The 14,419-nt window shown below is 41.4% G+C and overlaps 1 protein-coding gene across 15 annotated transcripts in view; it reads left to right on the top strand.

The window, feature by feature from the left end:
• Window positions 1–14,419, top strand: part of TBC1D1 (TBC1 domain family member 1) — a 225,689-nt gene that overhangs the window by 98,882 nt on the left and 112,388 nt on the right. The window lies entirely within an intron of this gene.

Below are 14,419 nucleotides of genomic sequence, written 5' to 3'. Positions count from 1 at the left end.
GGAGCTTCTGCTTCGGTTCCTGGGGTGCATTTCAAAGCATGCCAGCGTCTGTTTTGGGAGGACTGGTGGGAAGGTGGGCTATGTAATTAAAAGCTGAGATACCGTCTCTCATTCCCACAGCCTTGTCTGTTGCCCTCAGCCATACTAGCACGGAGCTTTTCACAGCCTCAGTAGCTCTTGTGGTTGTTGTAATATATGCTCACCACAAAACAGAAAGTGTTAAAAGTACATTCTCTATCGCCTTTGAAAAAATACAGTAAATGATTCCTATCCAAAAATGGTTAAAATAAAAATAGCTTAAGCACTTAAAGGGGCAGCCCTCAGCTGTCTAGAAAAATCTTTTAATCCAAAAGGATTTAGTCTCTGTTTCTGGTTTGCTATTTTTACAGCATTCGTTCCTTCTGCAAATATTTGTTGCATGCATACTATGCACAGGCATTGTGTTGGAGATCCTACAGGTTTATCATGGTTTCTCTTCTAAGGTCTACTTGAGATATTTCTTATCACTTAAAAACCTTGAAATCACTAAATTTTCATTTTCAATTGCAGTCACGCATACATTGAGCAAACTTACTGAATACTTGCTCTGTGCCAGGCACTGTCCTGGACACTTCAGGCTATAACAGTGAGCAAAATAGACAGTAATTCTGCTCTCTTAGAGCTGTCATTCAAGCGTTTCAGTGTTTTATGCTCCGAAGTTTATGGGGCTGTCCTGAATGTGCTACGGAACTGCCTGCCACTCTCAGACATATGTAGTTTTGTAAGCTGATGGTTTTCACTCTGTTCCTGTGGGCCTTGTGACCCCTCAGTGCTGGCAGAAGGAAGGAGAAGGGATGTCCTTCCCCAGCTCCGTTTGAATCAGAGCTTTGCTATTCTTAGGTATTTGGGATTGCTGGCAAGTTAGGAGTGGGGTGTAATGGGGGGAGTTCTCTTGCCTATGGGATGTTTGGAAATTCGGTCACATTTCCAAAAAATGTGATTGGCATTATCTGTGGCTAGCTGATATACAATAAATTTTTGTCATTTATTACCAGTTCTGTACTGAAAGGCAGTTGGAATAATAGCAAGCTCATTGCCTGCAGTTGCTGTTACTTTAATTGAGAGTTGACCTTTTCATTACTTGGCAAATGTGAAGGTCACAGATGGCATTTGTTGGAAGCTAATGTGTGGTAGGTGCTACACTAACAACTTTCACATTGCTTAATTTTCTCCTCAAAACAGCCTGCAAGGTAGGATGCTGAGTTCTAAGAAGCTGGATGTCTTGCTCACACTGGCAAGATTTTGGAGCTTATTTTGGCATTCCCATTCCAGAATTGCCTGCAGGATCTGTCATTGCAGTAGATTCATGGCTTCAGCTGGGGCAGGCCTTAGGGCTGACCTTGTCTATCTTTTCGAAGGTTATTCTGTTTCCGTTTTGCTCCCAGATAGGCTATCTCCTCTTTCTTCCTCTGAATGGAATGTTTCTCTCTGACTTAAAAAGCAATACTGGGTTCATTCTCCTCTCTCCTGATTACCTTCCCGCCTCTCCCCATGTGTACAAAAACTTCATGCTCTTGACACAAGTAGGGGTCTCGGCAGTGGATGCAAAGTTTGGGATGCTCATCGCACATTTGCCAGAATAGCTTCTGATGGGGCCAGAGTTCATGACAGCTAGTGTGAGATTAATTGAAATTGGATCCTGAAGAGATTATGATTATTTGCTGTTGTTATTTCCATTGTGTAGTGATGGGGAGGGAGATGGTTCTAGAATGGGTTGACCGTATGCCCATGATGATAAATGCAGAACACTGTGATCCACACCCCTCCTTTTTTTTTTTTTTTGATTTAGTGTATGCAATGACCATTTAGTGTATGCAAGAAACCACAGCTAAGAAAAAAATGTTGACTGTGACATTTCTGGGCTTGGGATTATAGGCAATTTTAAGTTTTTCTGTATTTTTCTTTTATGTGGATATTTATTAAGCTTGTTATTGGGAATGAAAGATGACTAAAGAATACATTCTGCTGCTGTGTTTTAGAAGGAGGCTGAATTATTGAAAAGTGGGAAGACAGTTAGTACTTGCTGCTTCTTGGTTCTGGAGGTTGGCCCTTTCCTATTAAGGCAAGCTGCCACAGACCGGCTTGCTCCTGGCTCGGACCCAGGAGGAAGGCCCTGACCTTGGCCCTGGAAGGTAGTCAGAGGCAGGGGATAGGTGTCCCTCGTTTCTGTCCCTTCCGCCTAGCAACTGTCAGCCTGCACTGTCTTAGTCATAGCCGCGCTTGGACTGGTGCTTCCTGGAGTGGAGGCCCCAGGGACTCCAGGAACAGAGGGTACATATGAAGGATGCATCCCAGAGGGAAAAACACATGCTTATCTTCCTCTTAGAATGCGGGGGGGGGGGGGGTGGAGAGAGAGGGGAAGAATTTGAGAGAAAAACCTGCATTTTCCAATAGCTGCCTTGATCCTGATAAACTGACTCTATTCAGTTTGTCTTAAGCACAAAGAGTGAGACTGTACGACAGTCTCTGGGGCTGGTTATCCACAGCCTGGGCTGTCACCCATCACACGGAAGTACAGCCCTGATTTGATTAACAGGGTGAGACTGTGCGCTCAGGTGGGGAGCAGCCCTGCCTGGCCTTTGTATGGCGTGCGTGATGCTGTTCTTAGGCTCACCCTGGGTTGCCCATGTTCTGAGACACAAGCACAGCCTCCATGGGGACAGCTGCTGCTTGTTGCTGTGGATCAGAGCCCTGTACTGGGCACAGGGCGTTCTCCTTTACTCATTGTTTTCCTTTGGGGGAGGGAACCAATCTTTTGCCTAAGAAATTAAGTCTGGCCCTTAGAGATCTTGCTGAAGCCCAGGAGATTCCTTTGCTTTGTTTTTCATTGAGGTGGTTGTGCTTACCGGCAGTGAAGGAGGCTGTGTATTCTGGAGAGAGGGCAGGCCGCGTGATGCTCCAGTGCCCCAGTCACCCAGGGTGGGCACCAGTCCCACTCCCAATCTGGTGCAAGGGGGAGATGACCTTTCGAGAGAAGCAGAGTCATCTTTGAGTGAAGCATTTAGACCTGTGTACGAGGCATTGTGTAGCTACTTTGCAAATAACCCATGTGTTGTGGTCCTGTTTCTTCGTTCTTTTGCATTACATGTGAGTCCTTTCTCATCTTTGATAGCAGGGAGATAAGTGGATAGAGCAGTAATGTGTAAACAAGTCATTCAGATATGAGTTTTACTTTGGCTCTTTCTCAACAGTTGTTGATGTGATCTAAAATTTTATATATTCACTTTTTTTATAGGGAAAAAAATAGAGCCAGTTTGGAGGGTCTTTGGTAGCTGGCTTTATTCTAAGAAGGGTAGAGTTTGGTGAATATATAGATCATCCTGTTTGCTCTTAATAAGTTATTTGAAATATATTCTATACTGCGTCTGTATTTCCCTATCCTTGTAACCTCCTTAGCACTACTGCTCCTGGATTGCTGTTCCACATTGTTTAGTTATTTTCATACTTGTTTATTTTCTTTGTTTAGATTGTAGGTTCCCTGAAGGAGATTTATGTGTTCCTATCTTTGTATTCCCCATAGAATTTGGCATAAGGTTAGGGCTTCCCTGGTGGCTCAGAAGGTAAAGAATCTGCCTGCAGTGTGGGAAACCCAGGTTCGATCCCTGGGTTGGGAAGATCCCCTGGAAAAGGAAAAGGCAGCCCACTCCAGTATTGCCTGAAGAATTCCATGGCAGTCCATGGGGTCATAAAGAGTCAGACATGATTGAGAGACTGGAACTTTATACATATTGGGAGTGTGAACAGGACTCTCTGTTCAAGTGACAGTATAAAATGGGATTATCCAAAAATTTATTGATATGAGAATGAGATTGATAAGACTTCAGGGATAGCTGGATCCAGGCCCTCAGCCATCGTTTTCACCCTCTTGCTTCTGTTCTCTCCCTTCCTGTCTTTGTTGCACCTCCTGCGGAACTCTCTGGCATGCATTTATGTGTGATGGCACCTGCAGTTCCAGGCTTATACCCACGGAACTAAGTTCACAAGCAAGATTTCTCAATCTTGGCGCTGCTGACATTTTTGGCCAGATGATTCTTTGCGGGGGAGCCTGCTCTGTGCATTGTAGGGTGTGCAACAGCGTCCCTGGCCTCGACCATCCAGTGTCAGTGGTACTGCTCACCCTCCATTTGTAACAACCAGAAATGTCCCCACACATTGCCAGATAGCCCCTGGGTGAGGAGGGGTGGGGCAGAATTGCCCCTGTTTGAGAATCACTGTCTAAAGCAATAGCAGGTTTTATTCCTGCTCCTCCCCCCCCCCCCGCCCGCCCCCCGTCAATTCCATAAACCACCTAAGTCTAGCAGTCATTGGTCTGGAATGGAGTTACATACCCAACCCTGAACTAATTACAGGGCCGGTAGGGGTGGTGGTGGTGGGGCTTGTGGAGTCATTAATAGTGTGCTGGTCAGCTTGGTCTGGGGTTGCCAGCCCACTCATGAACTGTGGTTTATGTGGGCCTGTGTGTCCTACCTAACTACTGGAATGGGAGTGGGATGAGGTACTGATTATTATTAGAAACAAGGGGGATGGATTCCATGTAAGACCAAAACAAAGCCCCAAACTCCCAAACCAAAGCAAAGAACATGTGAACCCCCCACTGCTCCCCACCCCCCGACTCCCCACCTGCCAGGGACTAGGGTGTCTGTGTGACTTGAGAGTGAAGGCTTGGTGTGGTAGAAAGAGGCTGTGTCTAGCATCAGGTTGATTCCATCTGGCTCCTTTCCTTATTAGCTGGGTAACATTGGTCTAGTTGTTGAAAGTGTTTGTCGCTCAGTCATATCTGACTCTGAGACCCCATGGACCGTAGCTCTCCAGGCTCTTCTGTCCATGGAATTCTCCAGGCAGGATACTGGTTGGGTTGCCATTTCCTTCTCTAGGGGATCTTCCTGACCCAGGGATCGAACCTGGGTCTTCTGCATTGCAGTCAGATTCTTTACCGTCTGAGCCACTGTCCCCTTCTCAATTGTATTGAATCATGCCTGCAAAAATATTTCTTTTTGGTAAAATCTTCATTGAAGTGTACCAAATAAAATTATATATAAATCATATACTCAGTGACTTTACAGTTTGAATAATCTTATATAGCTGGCAAACAGATCAATAAACAGTAGCCCAGAAGGCCCCATCATAGCCCCCTCAAAGTTCTCTGTCCTCCAGAGATAATCCCTATTCTGCTTCCTATTTGTCATAGTTTAGTTTTTCCTGTTTTTGAAATTTGGCAAAAATGGAATTGTACCATGTGATTCTTTTATACCTGTTGCTTTCACTCAGTGTGGTGTCTGTATTTACCCCTGTTACTGCATAGACAATAGCGTGTTTATTTTCATACTGCAGGCCACTAGCGTTTTAACTGCTCTGAGATTTTCAAGGACTTTTGAGAAATAAAGGAGAACAGTGAAAAGCACTCATGTGTCTGTCACTTAATAGAAGGTCCATAGTCTCCTTTCCTCTAAGATTATTGATTTGGACATGAAAAGATAATACATGGGCACTCATTAGCTTGGAAATCAATTTTAATGAGTTTAATGTTTGGTCCTGAGTGATTTTAGGTAGAAACAAAGCAGTATTGGTGCCCAGTACTCTAGCTGGTTTCCCTGTTTTGTTGACAAACGCATACTATGTGACCAAACAGTCCTTTATTGAAGATCTCTTCTCAGTGACAGTTTCAAAAGGGCATATTTTTTCCTGTTAAAGTAGAGTTGATTTACAATGTCGTGCCAATCTCTGTTGTATAGCAAAATGACTCAGTTAGATACATATATACATTGTTTTTTCATGTTCTTTTCCATCATGATTTATCACAGGATATTGAATATAGTTCCTTGTGTTATACGTTAAGATTTTAGTTGTTTATCCATTCTAAATGTAATAGTTCGCATCTTCCAGCCCCAAACTCCCAGGCCCTCTCTCTCCCTCCCCGCTTGGCAGCCCCAAGTCTGTTCCCTGTGTCTGAGTCTTTCTGTTTTATAGATAGGTTCATCTGTGCCGTGTTTTAAATCCCGCATGTAAGTGGTGTCCTATGGTAGTTGTCTTTTTCTGACTGCCTTCACTTAGTATGGGAGTCTCTGGTTATATCCTTGTTTCTGCAGGTGGGTTATTTCGTTCTTTTCTGTATGTGTGCATTGCATCTTCTGTATCCATTCATCTGTTGATGGGCATTTACGTTGTTTCCATGTTTTGGCTATTGTGGAGAGTGCTGCTATGAACACAGGGGTGCATGTATCTTTTTGAATGATAGCTTTGTCCAGGTATATGCTCAGGGGTGGGATTGCTGGATTCTATGGTAGCTCTATGTTTAGTTTTTCGAGGAGCCTCTATAGTGACTACACCAATTTCCATTCCCACCTACAGTGTAGGAGGGTTCCCTTTTCTCCACACCCTCTCCAGCATTTGTTATTTGTAGACTTTTTAATGATAGTCATTCTGACTGGTGTGAGGTGGTACCTCACTGTAGTTCTGATTTGCATTTCGCCAAAAATTAGTGATGTTGAGCATCTTTTCATATGCCTCCTGGCCACCTGTATGCCTTCTTTGGAGAAATGTCTGTTATGGTCTTCTGCCCATTCTTTGAGTGAGTTGTTTTTTTATTGTTGAGTTGTTGTGAGCTATTTGTATATTTTGGAGATTAAGCCTTTGTCTGTTGCATCATTTGTAAGTATTTTCTCCCATTCCATTGGTTGTCTTTTTTTTTTTTAATGGTTTCCTTTGCTGTACAAAAGCTTGTAAGTTTGATTAGGTTCCATTTGTTTTTGTTTTTATTCCTATTGCCTTGGGAGACTGACTTAATAAAAACGTTGATACAATTTACGTAGAAAATGTTTTGCTTATGCTGTCTTCTAGGAGTTTTATGGTATCATGTTTTATGTTTAAGTCTTTAAGCCATTTTGAGTTTATTTTTTGTGCATGGTGTTAAGGTGTTGTTCTAACTCCATTTATTTACATTCAGGGCATCATTTATTGAAACCGACTTTGACTTGTGTCCTGGAGAATGAAATAGCACTTTTTTTTTTTAATAGTTACTTGTAGCATATTTACATGTTTTAGTTCCCCTGTTTTGTAGAAAAGGGACCCGAGAGTCCTTTTTCAAAGATTGTGTAACATGCAGAACTCATACGGGATGATTGCTGTGGTAAACTGCTGGTTCATTATATTTGTGAATGTTTCTTAATCTTGGAGACATTATTTTGATGTTTCTAATATTTGGTCAAAAATATAGAGTAGTGTTTCTTACAAGGCACTTGCTCTCCTGTATTTAATAGTTTGAGACTTCTGAAATACAATGAATTTATTTGCAAGTCAGATTTGCCCTTAAATGGTATACATAGCTTGCCAGATATCCGTGGGGTGAGTTTTGTGTTTTTGACTTCACTGGTTTGTTCATCTCTGCTGTAAGCAGGGTCTGGATCTGTGAGTTGGGCTGCTTCACTGCTGTTCACAGTTTGCCTAGGTTCTTAAGAATCCCATGGATTTTGGGTGTGATGATGTAGTGGGCAGGGTGAGGAGCGTCTTCCTTACCTCCGGGATGACAGAGGACAGGTGGTACATCAGGAATTCCGCTCCTGAGAGCTCTTAGATGTTTCTGAAAACTGCAGGTGCCAGGGCCCCACCTCCACAGACTGCTTCATCTAGACTGATGAAAACTAGATAAAAGTCACTCGTTTTAAAGGTTTATCTGCCTCTCTAGTGTGCATTTGAGTTACAAATCAGTGCATTAAATGAAGAGGTTTAGATTTTGAAAACTTAAGTTCCCAGGTTGATCTTTTAGTGACTTCTGTCAGTGTTTATGCTGACCATTCAGAATGTCTTAGCTTTAAAAAACTGTTTTAGAAAAGTTACAAAGCAGTTTCATACTCTTACAGCGCTATCTTCTCCCACCTTCTTGTGTTAGCTCCTGCAGCTTTTAAATCACTTCCTAAGTTGGATTTTATTCTCATTGTTTTAAGTGTTTGTAGAAAAGTGCTGGTTTAGCCAGAAAGTTGTAGGGAACCTTTCAAACGATTCATTTCATAGTATGGTGCTGGGTTTTGTGTTTGCACTGATCATTCCATGAGGTTTAAAAGCTACGAAGAAGAGAGTTTATCCAGTTTGTCATATTAGAACCAGGGCGGCTGAATGCTACTACTTGTGTTTTAACCGGAGATTAGACAGATGAGGCAGTCCTGACCCAGGGTGTGAGGGCTGCGTTAGGGGCCAGCGGTCATCAGCGTTTTTGAGATGCCAGGTGCTTCCCCAGCCAGATCACAGCACATCTGATCTCTCTGTCAGGAAGATGTAGCGCATTCATCTGACCTTTGGCTAACTGTAAGCTCACAGCGGGAGCAGGGGCATCGGTTCCCTGGGAGGAGCCGCGCCAGACCTCTCCCAGGGACCAGGCTTCTGCAGTGCACATTGAAAGCCACACATTCCGACAAGTCTCTTCCTCCCTGCACTCGACCCTCTGCTCAGGTCAGGAGCAGGCTCATCTTCTTCACTGTATGCGGTGTATTCACATCTTTATTTGGAATCTAGTCTTGATAGGTCAAACTGTTGAATGATAGGAAATGCTCACATGTGTCATGTCGAGAATATCAGACAGCGGTCTTATTCTCTTTAAATAATCGAAGTATCGAGCACTAGTAAGAAGATGTTTTCTTAAGTGTTTTGTGAAATTCAAGGCAGATACGACAGAGTTCATGAAGACATGGTTTAATTTCATTTTCTTTCCCTATTTACTTGTTTGTGACCAACAAATACAAATGACCACTTATTACCAACGAAAACAAAACAAAACAAGTCTGTTTCTTCTGGGAAATAATTATCTGAAATGATTGTTTTCTATTCGAACTGCTCATTTTAACTCCTTGTAGTGAGTGAACATTTCATCCAATGGGCAAAACACGGTTTTTAATATTTTATTTATTACTAGTTGGCAGAAAATCACAAGTGTAAATGTTCAGTAAAATGGCTTTTCATCCTCAATAATGTTTCAAGGGCTCTTTCCCAAGTCCTTGTGAATAAAATTACACTTGCAATGTGTTTATAATCCTTTAAAATCCTCAAATCTTTAAAAAGAAATTTGACCCAAAGGTTTAAATAAGGATTTTATTTGCAAAAATGAGTATTTTAATTCTCTTAGATTACCATTTTCTGACTAGTTATAAAACAGTATTCACAAGCCTGCTACAGAAACTTCATACTGTACTGTGCATTTATTAGTATGTGAATTCAAAAGAAACTTATTTGGGCTGTGAAAGAAGTGCAGACGTAAAAATGACCTTTAGCATAAACTCAAATAGGTTGACAGAAGAGTAGTTCAATAAATTTTTTATACGTTTAAAACAGAACTTGTTTCTTCATTATTGGCAGTTCATTTCAGTTAACATTTTTATTGCGATGCCCATTGTTAAAAGAAGAAAACCAAATCTGAAATCCTTATGAATTTATCTCAGCAAAATGCTTTTCAGATTCTTGTTTTTGCTGCCATTAGTTTTGATTTACTTTATCTGCAGTCAGAAATGACGTAGATATTATTGCTGTGACTAAAAAAAGATTTTTATTAAAAGTACCCAGATCATATCAGTGGGAATAAACACTACTGACCTCAGCATATTTGCCCTTAAAGCGTCTGTGTATTTGCAGTAAATATTGTAACTTGAAGTATACGTTCTCATAGACTAGAAGTTTCACCTTGAGACATTTTTCCGTTGCTTGCTTGGTTTGGAGGGTCATTGTGGGCATCCCTGCTTTATGTTTTACACAAGCTGCCAACTCCAGCAGATCCGACTCAGTCCTCTGTTTATTCTCACTCAGCGCCCCCGCCCCACACCCCAAGAAGGAGGGCTTGTTTCCCTCGCCACCTCTGGCATCTTGCTGCTTGCCTATCCTCCTGCTTCTCTGCCGTGATCCCTCAGTTTCTTTATACCTGAAATGTTGGTGTATCCTAACGTACCATCTTAGCTCACTTCCTTTACTTTCCCTTTTTCTGTTGTCAGGGCATCAGCCACCTCCCATCTGTATACATGGGCTGTTGATGTCCAGTCGAGATCTCCTGTCTTGGACTGCAGGCTGGCTTGTTCAGCTGCCCACCACATGTCTTTACTTTCAAGTCCTTCTGGTCGTACTCAATATGGACAGGAGGGGAGCTCACTGAAATCTCTCCCCAAACCTGCTGCTTCTGTATTCCCTAATGAAGAAGCCTAAGCCAGAGCATCTGTGAGTCCCATGCAGTCTCCCATGCCCCCAGCTCCCCCATCCAGGTAGTCACCAGGTCTTGTGAGTCTGTCTTCCAGAATCTTTCCTGCAGCCTTTTTTTCTCTTGCAGTGCTTGCTGCTTAGTTCAGGTTCCCAGCAGACCCCATCTCAGTTACTGTAAAGATTCTAACCAAACCTTCCTCCAGGCCCCACTCCCTTCTCAGTCAGGCAGGGCTATCTTGTGTTCATCTCACACTTCTGAATCCCTGCCTCTTGGCATCCAGTTATACCTAGGATCACATTTGGAAATAAAATGAAATAAATGACTCACTTCCCTTATGTTACAATAGTGTAGGTGAGTCCAGGACAGAATTATAAAGAATAGAGAATTCAGGATTTCATCATATGTGGACATGAGGCCTTCATTTTTTTAAAAATTATGCAATTTTAAAAGACTACTTTCCATTTACAGTTATTACAAAATGTTGGCTATACTCCCTGTGTTGTACAGTACAGTACATTCTTGAGTCCATCTTACACCCTTTCTCTCCTACCTTTATTACTCCTTTCCCCACTCCTCACTGGTAACCGCTAGTTTGTTCTCTGTATCTGTGTATCTACTTGGTTTTTTTTTTTTTTTAAATATTTACTAGTTTGTTGTATTCTGTGTGTGTGTGCCCAGTCGTGTCTGACTCTTGCGACCCCATGGACACAGCCTGCCAGACTTCTCTGTCCATGGGATTCTCCAGGCAAGAATACTGGAGTGGGTTGCTATGCCCTCCTCCAGGGGATCTTCCCCACCCAGGGATTGAACCCAGTCTCCTGCGTTGCAGGATTCTTTACCAACTGAGCCACCAGGGAATCCCCATTTTATTAAACTTCACATAAAATTGATACCACACACATATAGGTGATTTCTCTGTTTTCTTTCACTTAGCATAATGCCCTCCAAGTCCATCCATGTTACTGCACATAGTAAACTTTAATTCTTTTTTCTGGCTGAGTGGTATTCCATTATATATATATATATATATATATGTATATGTATTAATATGATTATATATATAATTATTCTACTTCTGTGAAAAATATCATTAGTAGTTTGATAGGGATTGAATTGCATCTGTAGATTGCCTTGGGTAGTATAATCATTTTAAGTATATTGATTCTTCCAGTCCAGTAACAGTATATCTTTCCATCTGTCTGCATTGTCTTCAGTTTCTTTCATCAGTGTCTTAAAGTTTATGGAGTACAGGTTTTTTGCCACCTTAGGTATGTTTATTTTTCAGTATTGTATTTTTTTTTTTTGATTCAATGGTAAATGGAATTGTTTCCTTAGTTTCTTTTTCTGATATTTTGTTGTTAGTGTATAGAGATGCAACAGATTTCTGTGTATTAAGTTTGTAACCTGAAACTTTATGGATTTCTACTAGAGCATTAGTGAGCTCTAGTAGTTTTCTAGTAGCATCTTTAGGATTTTGTATGTATGGTATTATGTCATCTGCAAACAGTGACAGTTTTCTTATTTTCCAGTTTGGATTCCTTTTTATTTTCTTTTTCTTTGCTTGCTTTGGCTAGGACTTCTAAAACTATGTTGAATGAAAGTGGTGAGAGTGGGTATCCTTATCTTGTTCCTGATCTTAGAGTGAATACTTTGAGCTTTTCACTGTTGTGTATGACATTAGCTGTGGGTTTGTCATATGCCTTCATTTTTCAAAAAGCAGTACCCAGGTCTGTTCTGGTAAAGAGAACTAAACTATCAAAGTTTTGCAAAATTAGACATAAATGGGGGCTTCCCTTGTGGCTCAGCTGGTAAAGAATCTGCCTGCAATGCAGGACACCTGGGTTTGATCCCTGGTGTGGGAAGATCCCCTGGAGAAGGGAAAGGCTGCCCACTCCAGTATTCTGGCCTAGAGAATTCCAAGGATTGTATAGTCCATGGGGTCCAAAGAGTTAGAGACTGACTTTCACTTCACTTCACTTCAGACATAAGTGGAGCTCATTTTTTATTTAGTCTCTTAGTATACCTGAATGACTTACAGAAATGTTTTTAAAATGTTGGATTTTAAACTGTTTACAATTTATTGTTGAAACTGTGTTTGGTAATATGCCTTCAAATATTTTGAAATCGCTATATCTTGTCAGGATCCCTGAGATTTTTCTAAGCCCAGTTATCTCCTTTATACCCATATTCACACAGCTTACCAGCTCAGGGAGAGGGAGGCACTGGTTTTTGACTAAAGCATTATCTTTTGAAGATTCTGATTAAAGGATAGGAAAAAGATTGGTGGCTGGGAAAAGGACCACAGCACAACTCTGTCTGCCTAGGACCCATGTACTCTTTAGCCTCTTCTGACATTGTGAAGAGACGGAAAAAGCAAGTTCTCTAATTTGTGTCTTGCTTGTGTTTGTACTTTATTACCGAGTCACCATAAATTCATATGACTTCACACATTTTCTCTCCCCTTTGATATGTAATGAAAGACACCGTTACTCATTCCGATGCAGTGGGAAGACCCAGCATACAGAAATGTCCGGTATTTTAAGAAGCCTCAAAAGACTGAGTAAGCTTTGAATTTCCTGTTCAGAGAGTGGGGTTAGTAATTAGGAGGATTCACATGACTCCTGATAAAATAATTTTACCCATTTGCTTAGAAAAGCATCTTTTATTTGCATGAACTGTTTTTCTTTTTTGTAAAAGTCATTATTCTTTATGCTCACAGAAACAACTTTTACCTGAAAAATCTTTTAAGAATTCCCCCCTGGCCCCCACCAAGAGAGAAAAACTGAGGCTGTTTTTGCCAAGGTCCTGTCGTGACTGTTTGGCAAATGTGTGAATGAAATTTAGACTTTCTACTTCTTTCTTTCTGTCCTGTCTTTTATATTTATGAATAACTTTTAGTCCTTTGCAAGATGTGTAATTATTTGTACATAGAGGAATGAGCCACAGCCCAAGCTGTGCAATACTCAGTGCATGTGGATGCTTGACGTTGAAATTCTGGCTTCCTCAGTGTCATTAGGTCTTATGCTTCAGGAATTAATTTTTTAAAATATAAAATATGTCTAAAGATGTTTTGATTTTTTGTATGATAAAGTACCTTGAAAGCATATATCTTAATCTTTTCAGCAGAGCTTGTCTTTAAGGTGTGCATGATATGAAATCACAGAGAAAAGTCTTTTGAGTTGGGTCTTTGGGGATTATGTTGTGAACACAGAATATAAGTTTTTTCAGATCTACTGAAACCACCTCCCTTTACTGTATGTATTGATCTTTGACCTAAATTGAAAAGGGTTTGGTTTTCTTTTCCTTCTGTAATGTTATTAAAAAGAAATGGGTCTATGGGTATTGGGTGTTCAATTGGATTTTCTTAGAAAGGGAAAAGGAAAAAATGGCTTTGGGTGTTATTTAATAGGTCATATCAAAAGCTAGGCCCTTCCTTATGAAAATGCATTCACGCCTATCTTGTGTTAGTGCTGTGGCTGTACGTCTTCCAGATGATCGGACACATGCTTATTCATTCTGTGGAAGACTCGTCTCTTTCTGTGGCTTCTTTGAAGGATCTTGTCGGAAGCTAATGATGAGAGGGTATGGCAGTCAGGCTGACGATACTACATGAGGCTCTTGTTCATTCTCTTGACCACGACTGCATTAGGAGCCGAAGGCTTTAGAAGCTCAGTGGGAAGAAGCCGCACTGTGTTGCCTTGATAATGATACTGTCGTGGGTTGCTGATTCCTCGATTAAAACCTCCGAGCTATGTAGTCAATACTCTTCAGCTATTAGGGAATATAAAACTGAGGAATAAACTGTCAGTTGTCATTAGAGAAAATAATGATGTTATGATAGAAGAAAGGTTGTGTAAGGTAATTTCAGTCTCGTTATCCTCATCCTGTCATTTATTTAGAAGACTTGATGCGCTGCCAAGACGTACTGCCATGCAATCTAGAATAACTGCATACTGTTTTGGTGACAGACCTTTTGAAGGGAGAGTGACAACTTCTCGGAGAAGACCTGTGGCTCTGGAGTGGGGGGACCAGCCTGGATTTAACTTGCTGTGTCTGTGGACTTATTACTTATGCTTGCAGGCACATGAATCCCCTAGCATATCCCTGGCATGTTAAGGGATGCTTAATAAATACTGCTCTCCTTCTCTTCTCTGTGAAGGTTGTGCCTTTCCCTCTCCTGGTCCGGACCTCTGTGGGTTTCTCCTTTGG

Source organism: Bos grunniens, chromosome 6 (assembly GCF_055505025.1).
Source record: "Bos grunniens cultivar Pamir isolate PY7600 chromosome 6, Bosgru_T2T1.0, whole genome shotgun sequence".
Lineage (NCBI taxonomy): Eukaryota > Metazoa > Chordata > Mammalia > Artiodactyla > Bovidae > Bos > Bos grunniens.
This window is presented reverse-complemented; position numbering and strand designations above follow the sequence as displayed.